This window comes from Ranitomeya imitator, chromosome 2, assembly GCF_032444005.1.
Source record: "Ranitomeya imitator isolate aRanImi1 chromosome 2, aRanImi1.pri, whole genome shotgun sequence".
In the NCBI taxonomy this organism is placed as follows: domain Eukaryota; kingdom Metazoa; phylum Chordata; class Amphibia; order Anura; family Dendrobatidae; genus Ranitomeya; species Ranitomeya imitator.
In genome coordinates, this window is record NC_091283.1 from 851,721,511 (window position 1) to 851,731,933 (window position 10,423).

Genomic DNA, 10,423 nt, shown 5'->3' on the forward strand with positions numbered 1-10,423 from the left:
TGACATACAGGTATATACTATATACAGGAAGAGATGACACACAGATATATACTATATGCAGGGGAGATGACACACAGGTATATACTATATACAGGAGGAGATGACATACAGGTATATACTATATATAGAAGTAGATGACATACAGGTATATACTATATATAGGAGGGTATGACATACAGGTATATACTATATACAGGGGAGATGACACACAGCAGGTATATACTATATACAGGGGAGATGACATACAGGTATATACTATATACAGGAGATGACATACAGGTGTATACTATATATAAGGGAGATGACAAACATGTATATACTGAGGTGAAAATGAGGTGTGAGGTGAAAATGAAAAGGTGTGAGTGCAAAATGAGGAGTGAGGGAAAATAGTGTAGTGATCAGAAAATGACAGATGTGAGGTCGAAATGACAAGTGTTAGGGGGGAATGAGAGATGTGAGGGGGAAAATTAAAGATGTGATTGGGAAAATGAGAGAAGTGACGTGCTATAACTAACCACAGATATTTACTATGCCCAGGCAACGCCGGGCTCTTCAGCTAGTATATATATATATATATATATATATATATATATATATATATATATATATGTGTCTGTGAGGGGAAATATATATATAATGTCTGTGAGGGGAAATATATATATATATAATGTCTGTGAGGGGAAATATATATATATAATGTCTGTGAGGGGAAATATATATATATATAATGTCTGTGAGGGGAAATATATATATATAATGTCTGTGAGGGGAAATATATATATGTAATGTCTGTGAGGGGAAATTATATATATATATATATGATGTCTGTGAGGGGAAATATATATATATATGTAATGTCTGTGAGGGGAAATATATATATATATAATGTCTGTGAGGGGAAATATATATATATATGTAATGTCTGTGAGGGGAAATATATATATATGTAATGTCTGTGAGGGGAAATATATATATATATATAATGTCTGTGAGGGGAAATATATATATATGTAATGTCTGTGAGGGGAAATATATATATATATAATGTCTGTGAGGGGAAATATATATATATATATAATGTCTGTGAGGGGAAATATATATATATGTAATGTCTATGAGGGGAAATATATATATATATGTAATGTCTGTGAGGGGAAATATATATATATGTAATGTCTGTGAGGGGAAATATATATATATATATATATATATAATGTCTGTGAGGGGAAATATATATATATATATATAATGTCTGTGAGGGGAAATATATATATATATAATGTCTGTGAGGGGAAATATATATATATATAATGTCTGTGAGGGGAAATATATATATATATAATGTCTGTGAGGGGAAATATATATATATATATATATAATGTCTGTGAGGGGAAATATATATATATATAATGTCTGTGAGGGGAAATATATATATATATAATGTCTGTGAGGGGAAATATATATATATATATATAATGTCTGTGAGGGGAAATATATATATATATATAATGTCTGTGAGGGGAAATATATATATATATATATAATGTCTGTGAGGGGAAATATATATATATATATATATATATATATAATGTCTGTGAGGAGAAATATATATATATAATGTCTGTGAGGGGAAATATATATATATAATGTCTGTGAGTGGAAATATATATATATATATATATATATAATGTCTGTGAGGAGAAATATATATATATAATGTCTGTGAGGGGAAATATATATATATAATGTCTGTGAGGGGAAATATATATATATAATGTCTGTGAGTGGAAATATATATATATATATATATATATATATAATGTCTGTGAGGGGAAATATATATATATAATGTCTGTGAGGGGAAATATATATATATAATGTCTGTGAGGGGAAATATATATATATATAATGTCTGTGAGGAGAAATATATATATATGTAATGTCTGTGAGGGGAAATATATATATATATAATGTCTGTGAGGGGAAATATATATATATATAATGTCTGTGAGGGGAAATATATATATAATGTCTGTGAGGGGAAATATATATATATATATATATATAATGTCTGTGAGGGGAAATATATATATAATGTCTGTGAGGGGAAATATATATATATATATATATATATATATATATATATATATATATATAATGTCTGTGAGGGGAAATATATATATATAATGTCTGTGAGGGGAAATATATATATATATAATGTCTGTGAGGGGAAATATATATATATATAATGTCTGTGAGGGGAAATATATATATATAATGTCTGTGAGGGGAAATATATATATATAATGTCTGTGAGGGGAAATATATATAATGTCTGTATGAGGAGAAATATATATATATATATAATGTCTGTGAGGGGAAATATATATATATAATGTCTGTGAGGGGAAATATATATATATATATATAATGTCTGTGAGGGGAAATATATATATATATATAATGTCTGTGAGGGGAAATATATATATATAATGTCTGTGAGGGGAAATATATATATATAATGTCTGTGAGGGGAAATATATATATATATTTGTCATTCCGGGCTCACCTGCATAGGAGCAATCCAAGCTCCCATCACCATAAAGCCCTGATACATGAAGGTGAAACAGAAAAACCAGAACCCCCGGAACAGCCCAGCCAAACCCAACCGAAGCAGAACACCAATCACAACAACCTGACAAAAGCCGGAATTAGGAAGATGGCAGATGAAGGCCAGGAGAGGTATGTCAGTGACTGGAAGAATGATATCATCAGCTCACAGAAACTGACCATGTACCGGAGCCTACAGAGAGACTACAGACTGGCCCCATATCTGGAGAAACTCCCGGACCCCAGAGACCGCCAGATCCTGAGCCGATATAGACTCAGTGCCCACAGTCTGGCCATCGAATGTGGCCGACACAGGCAGAGCTACAAGCCCAGGGAGGAAAGACTGTGCCAACACTGTGATCAGGAGGCCATAGAGGACGAAACCCACTTCCTGCTACACTGCTCCAAATACTCAGCAGTGAGGGACACTCACTTCAGGAGACTCTCACATCTCCTCCCGGACTTCATCACCATGAAGGAGGAAGAGAAAACATATATCTTGCTGGGAGAAGAAGAGAGAGCAGTGGAGATAGCAGCGCGGTATGTGAGCGAATGTCATAGACTGCGAGAAAGAGAAGTATGATGCCATGGACTATAGCCCCCAACCTGGACCTGCCCCATCCACCTCCCCTATGCCATGGACTATAGCCCCCAACCTGGATCTGCCCCATCCACCTCCCCTATGCCATGGACTATAGCCCCCACCCTGGATCTGCCCCATCCACCTCCCCTATGCCATGGACTATAGCCCCCAACCTGAACCTGCCCCATCCACCTCCCCTATGCCATGGACTATAGCCCCCACAATGGACCTGCCCCATCCACCTCCCCTATGCCATGGACTATAGCCCCCAACCTGGATCTGCCCCATCCACCTCCCCTATGCCATGGACTATAGCCCCCACCCTGGATCTGCCCCATCCACCTCCCCTATGCCATGGACTATAGCCCCCAACCTGAACCTGCCCCATCCACCTCCCCTATGCCATGGACTATAGCCCCCACAATGGACCTGCCCCATCCACCTCCCCTATGCCATGGACTATAGCCCCCAACCTGGATCTGCCCCATCCACCTCCCCTATGCCATGGACTATAGCCCCCAACCTGGATCTGCCCCATCCACCTCCCCTATGCCATGGACTATAGCCCCCACAATGGATCTGCCCCATCCACCTCCCCTATGCCATGGACTATAGCCCCCAACCTGAACCTGCCCCATCCACCTCCCCTATGCCATGGACTATAGCCCCCAACCTGGATCTGCCCCATCCACCTCCCCTACAGCTCCTACCCAACATCCCCTCAGTCCCTATCCCTATTGCCTCTATACACTTGCTTTGGCAAAACTGATGTGTATTTGGTCCTGACAATAAAGCTTCTTTGAATCTTGAATCTTGAATCTATATATAATGTCTATGAGGAGAAATATATATATATATATATAATGTCTGTGAGGGGAAATATATATATATGTAATGTCTGTGAGGGGAAATATATATATATATATATATATATATATATAATGTCTGTGAGGGGAAATATATATATATAATGTCTGTGAGGGGAAATATATATATATATATATATATAATGTCTGTGAGGGGAAATATATATATATATATATATAATGTCTGTGAGGGGAAATATATATATATATATATATATATAATGTCTGTGAGGGGAAATATATATATATATATAATGTCTGTGAGGGGAAATATATATATATAATGTCTGTGAGGGGAAATATATATATATGTAATGTCTGTGAGGGGAAATATATATATATATATATAATGTCTGTGAGGGGAAATATATATATATATATATATATATATATATAATGTCTGTGAGGGGAAATATATATATAATGTCTGTGAGGAGAAATATATATATATATATATATATGTATATATATATATATATAATGTCTGTGAGGAGAAATATATATATATATATATATATAATGTCTGTGAGGGGAAATATATATATATGTAATGTCTGTGAGGGGAAATATATATATATAATGTCTGTGAGGGGAAATATATATATATATATAATGTCTGTGAGGGGAAATATATATATATAATGTCTGTGAGGGGAAATATATATATATAATGTCTGTGAGGGGAAATATATATATATATATAATGTCTGTGAGGGGAAATATATATATATATTTGTCATTCCGGGCTCACCTGCATAGGAGCAATCCAAGCTCCCATCACCATAAAGCCCTGATACATGAAGGTGAAACAGAAAAACCAGAACCCCCGGAACAGCGCAGCCAAACCCAACCGGAGCAGAACACCAATCACAACAACCTGACAAAAGCCGGAATTAGGAAGATGGCAGATGAAGGCCAGGAGAGGTATGTCAGTGACTGGAAGAATGATATCATCAGCTCACAGAAACTGACCATGTACCGGAGCCTACAGAGAGACTACAGACTGGCCCCATATCTGGAGAAACTCCCGGACCCCAGAGACCGCCAGATCCTGAGCCGATATAGACTCAGCGCCCACAGTCTGGCCATCGAATGTGGCCGACACAGGCAGAGCTACAAGCCCAGGGAGGAAAGACTGTGCCAACACTGTGATCAGGAGGCCATAGAGGACGAAACCCACTTCCTGCTACACTGCTCCAAATACTCAGCAGTGAGGGACACTCACTTCAGGAGACTCTCACATCTCTTCCCAGACTTCATCACCATGAAGGAGGAAGAGAAAACATATATCCTGCTGGGAGAAGAAGAGAGAGCAGTGGAGATAGCAGCACGGTATGTGAGCGAATGTCATAGACTGCGAGAAAGAGAAGTATGATGCCATAGACTATAGCCCCCAACCTGGATCTGCCCCATCCACCTCCCCTATGCCATGGACTATAGCCCCCACCCTGGATCTGCCCCATCCATCTCCCCTATGCCATGGACTATAGCCCCCACAATGGACCTGCCCCATCCACCTCCCCTATGCCATGGACTATAGCCCCCACAATGGATCTGCCCCATCCACCTCCCCTATGCCATGGACTATAGCCCCCAACCTGAACCTGCCCCATCCACCTCCCCTATGCCATGGACTATAGCCCCCACCCTGGATCTGCCCCATCCACCTCCCCTATGCCATGGACTATAGCCCCCACAATGGATCTGCCCCATCCACCTCCCCTATGCCATGGACTATAGCCCCCAACCTGGATCTGCCCCATCCACCTCCCCTATGCCATGGACTATAGCCCCCACCCTGGATCTGCCCCATCCACCTCCCCTATGCCATGGACTATAGCCCCCACAATGGATCTGCCCCATCCACCTCCCCTATGCCATGGACTATAGCCCCCAACCTGAACCTGCCCCATCCACCTCCCCTATGCCATGGACTATAGCCCCCACAATGGATCTGCCCCATCCACCTCCCCTATGCCATGGACTATAGCCCCCAACCTGGATCTGCCCCATCCACCTCCCCTATGCCATGGACTATAGCCCCCACAATGGACCTGCCCCATCCACCTCCCCTATGCCATGGACTATAGCCCCCACAATGGATCTGCCCCATCCACCTCCCCTATGCCATGGTCTATAGCCCCCACAATGGATCTGCCCCATCCACCTCCCCTATGCCATGGACTATAGCCCCCACCCTGGATCTGCCCCATCCACCTCCCCTATGCCATGGACTATAGCCCCCAACCTGGACCTGCCCCATCCACCTCCCCTATGCCATGGACTATAGCCCCCACAATGGATCTGCCCCATCCACCTCCCCTATGCCATGGACTATAGCCCCCAACCTGGATCTGCCCCATCCACCTCCCCTATGCCATGGACTATAGCCCCCACAATGGATCTGCCCCATCCACCTCCCCTATGCCATGGACTATAGCCCCCAACCTGAACCTGCCCCATCCACCTCCCCTATGCCATGGACTATAGCCCCCAACCTGGATCTGCCCCATCCACCTCCCCCACAGCTCCTACCCAACATCCCCTCAGTCCCTATCCCTATTGCCTCTATACACTTGCTTTGGCAAAACTGATGTGTATTTGGTCCTGACAATAAAGCTTCTTTGAATCTTGAATCTTGAATGAGGAGAAATATATATATACCGTATATACTCGAGTATAAGCCTAGGGTGGAAATGCAGCATTTACCGGTGAATTTCAAAAATAAAAATAGATCATTATTTCCCCATAGCTGTGCCATATAGTGCTCTGCACCGTTCACTGTGCCCCATAGATGTGCCATATAGTGCTCTGCACCGTTCATTATTTCCCCATAGATGTGCCCCATATAGTGCTCTGCACCATTCATTGTGCCCCATTGCTGTGCCATATACGGTGCCCTGCACCGTTCACTGTGCCCCATAGATGTGCCCATATACAGTGCCCTGCACCGTTCACTGTGCCCCATAGATGTGCCATATACAGTGCTCTGCACCGTTCATTGTGCCCCATAGATGTGCCATATACGGTGCTCTGCACCGTTCACTGTGCCCCATAGATGTGCCATATACAGTGCTCTGCACCGTTCACTGTGCCCCATAGATGTGCCATATACAGTGCTCTGCACCGTTCACTGTGCCCCATAGATGTGCCATATACGGTGCTCTGCACCGTTCACTGTGCCCCATAGATGTGCCATATACAGTGCTCTGCACCGTTCACTGTGCCCCATAGATGTGCCATATACGGTGCTCCGCACCGTTCACTGTGCCCCATAGATGTGCCATATACAGTGCTCTGCACCGTTCACTGTGCCCCATAGATGTGCCATATAGTGCTCTGCACCGTTCACTGTGCCCCATAGATGTGCCATATACGGTGCTCTGCACCGTTCACTGTGCCCCATAGATGTGCCATATACAGTGCCCTGCACCGTTCACTGTGCCCCATAGATGTGCCATATAGTGCTCTGCACCGTTCACTGTGCCCCATAGATGTGCCATATACGGTGCTCTGCACCGTTCACTGTGCCCCATAGATGTGCCATATACTGTGCTCTACACCGTTCACTGTGCCCCATAGATGTGCCATATACAGTGCTCTGCACCGTTCACTGTGCCCCATAGATGTGCCATATAGTGCTCTGCACCGTTCACTGTGCCCCATAGATGTGCCATATACAGTGCTCTGCACCGTTCATTGTGCCCCATAGATGTGCCATATACTGTGCTCTGCACCGTTCACTGTGCCCCATAGATGTGCCATATACTGTGCTCTGCACCGTTCACTGTGCCCCATAGATGTGCCATATACAGTGCTCTGCACCGTTCACTGTGCCCCATAGATGTGCCATATACGGTGCTCTGCACCGTTCACTGTGCCCCATAGATGTGCCATATACAGTGCTCTGCACCGTTCACTGTGCCCCATAGATGTGCCATATACAGTGCTCTGCACCGTTCATTGTGCCCCATAGATGTGCCATATACAGTGCTCTGCACCGTTCATTGTGCCCCATAGATGTGCCATATACAGTGCTCTGCACCGTTCACTGTGCCCCATAGATGTGCCATATACAGTGCCCTGCACCGTTCATTGTGCCCCATAGATGTGCCATATACGGTGCCCTGCACCGTTCATTGTGCCCCATAGATGTGCCATATACAGTGCTCTGCACCGTTCACTGTGCCCCATAGATGTGCCATATACGGTGCTCTGCACCGTTCACTGTGCCCCATAGATGTGCCATATACAGTGCTCTGCACCGTTCACTGTGCCCCATAGATGTGCCATATACAGTGCTCTGCACCGTTCACTGTGCCCCATAGATGTGCCATATACAGTGCCCTGCACCGTTCACTGTGCCCCATAGATGTGCCATATACGGTGCTCTGTACCGTTCACTGTGCCCCCTAGATGTGCCATATACAGTGCTCTACACCGTTCACTGTGCCCCATAGATGTGCCATATACAGTGCTCTGCACCGTTCACTGTGCCCCATAGATGTGCCATATACGGTGCTCTGCACCGTTCACTGTTCCCCATAGATGTGCCATATACTGTGCTCTGCACCGTTCACTGTGCCCCATAGATGTGCCATATACAGTGCTCCGCACCGTTCACTGTGCCCCATAGATGTGCCATATACAGTGCTCTGCACCGTTCACTGTGCCCCATAGATGTGCCATATACAGTGCTCCGCACCGTTCACTGTGCCCCATAGATGTGCCATATAGTGCTCTGCACCGTTCACTGTGCCCCATAGATGTGCCATATACTGTGCTCTGCACCGTTCACTGTGCCCCATAGATGTGCCATATAGTGCTCTGCACCGTTCACTGTGCCCCATAGATGTGCCATATACTGTGCTCTGCACCGTTCACTGTGCCCCATAGATGTGCCATATACAGTGCTCCGCACCGTTCACTGTGCCCCATAGATGTGCCATATACTGTGCTCTGCACCGTTCACTGTGCCCCATAGATGTGCCATATACAGTGCTCCGCACCGTTCACTGTGCCCCATAGATGTGCCATATACTGTGCTCTGCACCGTTCACTGTGCCCCATAGATGTGCCATATACAGTGCTCCGCACCGTTCACTGTGCCCCATAGATGTGCCATATACGGTGCTCTGCACCGTTCACTGTGCCCCATAGATGTGCCATATACGGTGCTCTGCACCGTTCACTGTGCCCCATAGATGTGCCATATACAGTGCTCTGCACCGTTCATTGTGCCCCATAGATGTGCCATATACAGTGCTCTGCACCGTTCACTGTGCCCCATAGATGTGCCATATACAGTGCTCTGCACCGTTCACTGTGCCCCATAGATGTGCCATATACAGTGCTCTGCACCGTTCACTGTGCCCCATAGATGTGCCATATACTGTGCTCTGCACCGTTCACTGTGCCCCATAGATGTGCCATATACAGTGCTCTGCACCGTTCATTGTGCCCCATAGATGTGCCATATACAGTGCTCTGCACCGTTCACTGTGCCCCATAGATGTGCCATATACAGTGCTCTGCACCGTTCACTGTGCCCCATAGATGTGCCATATACAGTGCTCTGCACCGTTCACTGTGCCCCATAGATGTGCCATATACGGTGCTCTGCACCGTTCACTGTGCCCCATAGATGTGCCATATACAGTGCTCTGCACCGTTCATTGTGCCCCATAGATGTGCCATATACAGTGCTCTGCACCGTTCACTGTGCCCCATAGATGTGCCATATACAGTGCTCTGCACCGTTCACTGTGCCCCATAGATGTGCCATATACTGTGCTCTGCACCGTTCACTGTGCCCCATAGATGTGCCATATACGGTGCTCTGCACCGTTCACTGTGCCCCATAGATGTGCCATATACAGTGCTCTGCACCGTTCACTGTGCCCCATAGATGTGCCATATACTGTGCTCTGCACCGTTCACTGTGCCCCATAGATGTGCCATATACTGTGCTCTGCACCGTTCACTGTGCCCCATAGATGTGCCATATACAGTGCTCTGCACCGTTCACTGTGCCCCATAGATGTGCCATATACTGTGCTCTGCACCGTTCACTGTGCCCCATAGATGTGCCATATACTGTGCTCTGCACCGTTCACTGTGCCCCATAGATGTGCCATATACGGTGCTCTGCACCGTTCACTGTGCCCCATAGATGTGCCATATACAGTGCTCTGCACCGTTCACTGTGCCCCATAGATGTGCCATATACGGTGCTCTGCACCGTTCACTGTGCCCCATAGATGTGCCATATACAGTGCTCTGCACCGTTCACTGTGCCCCATAGATGTGCCATATACAGTGCTCTACACCGTTCACTGTGCCCCATAGATGTGCCATATACAGT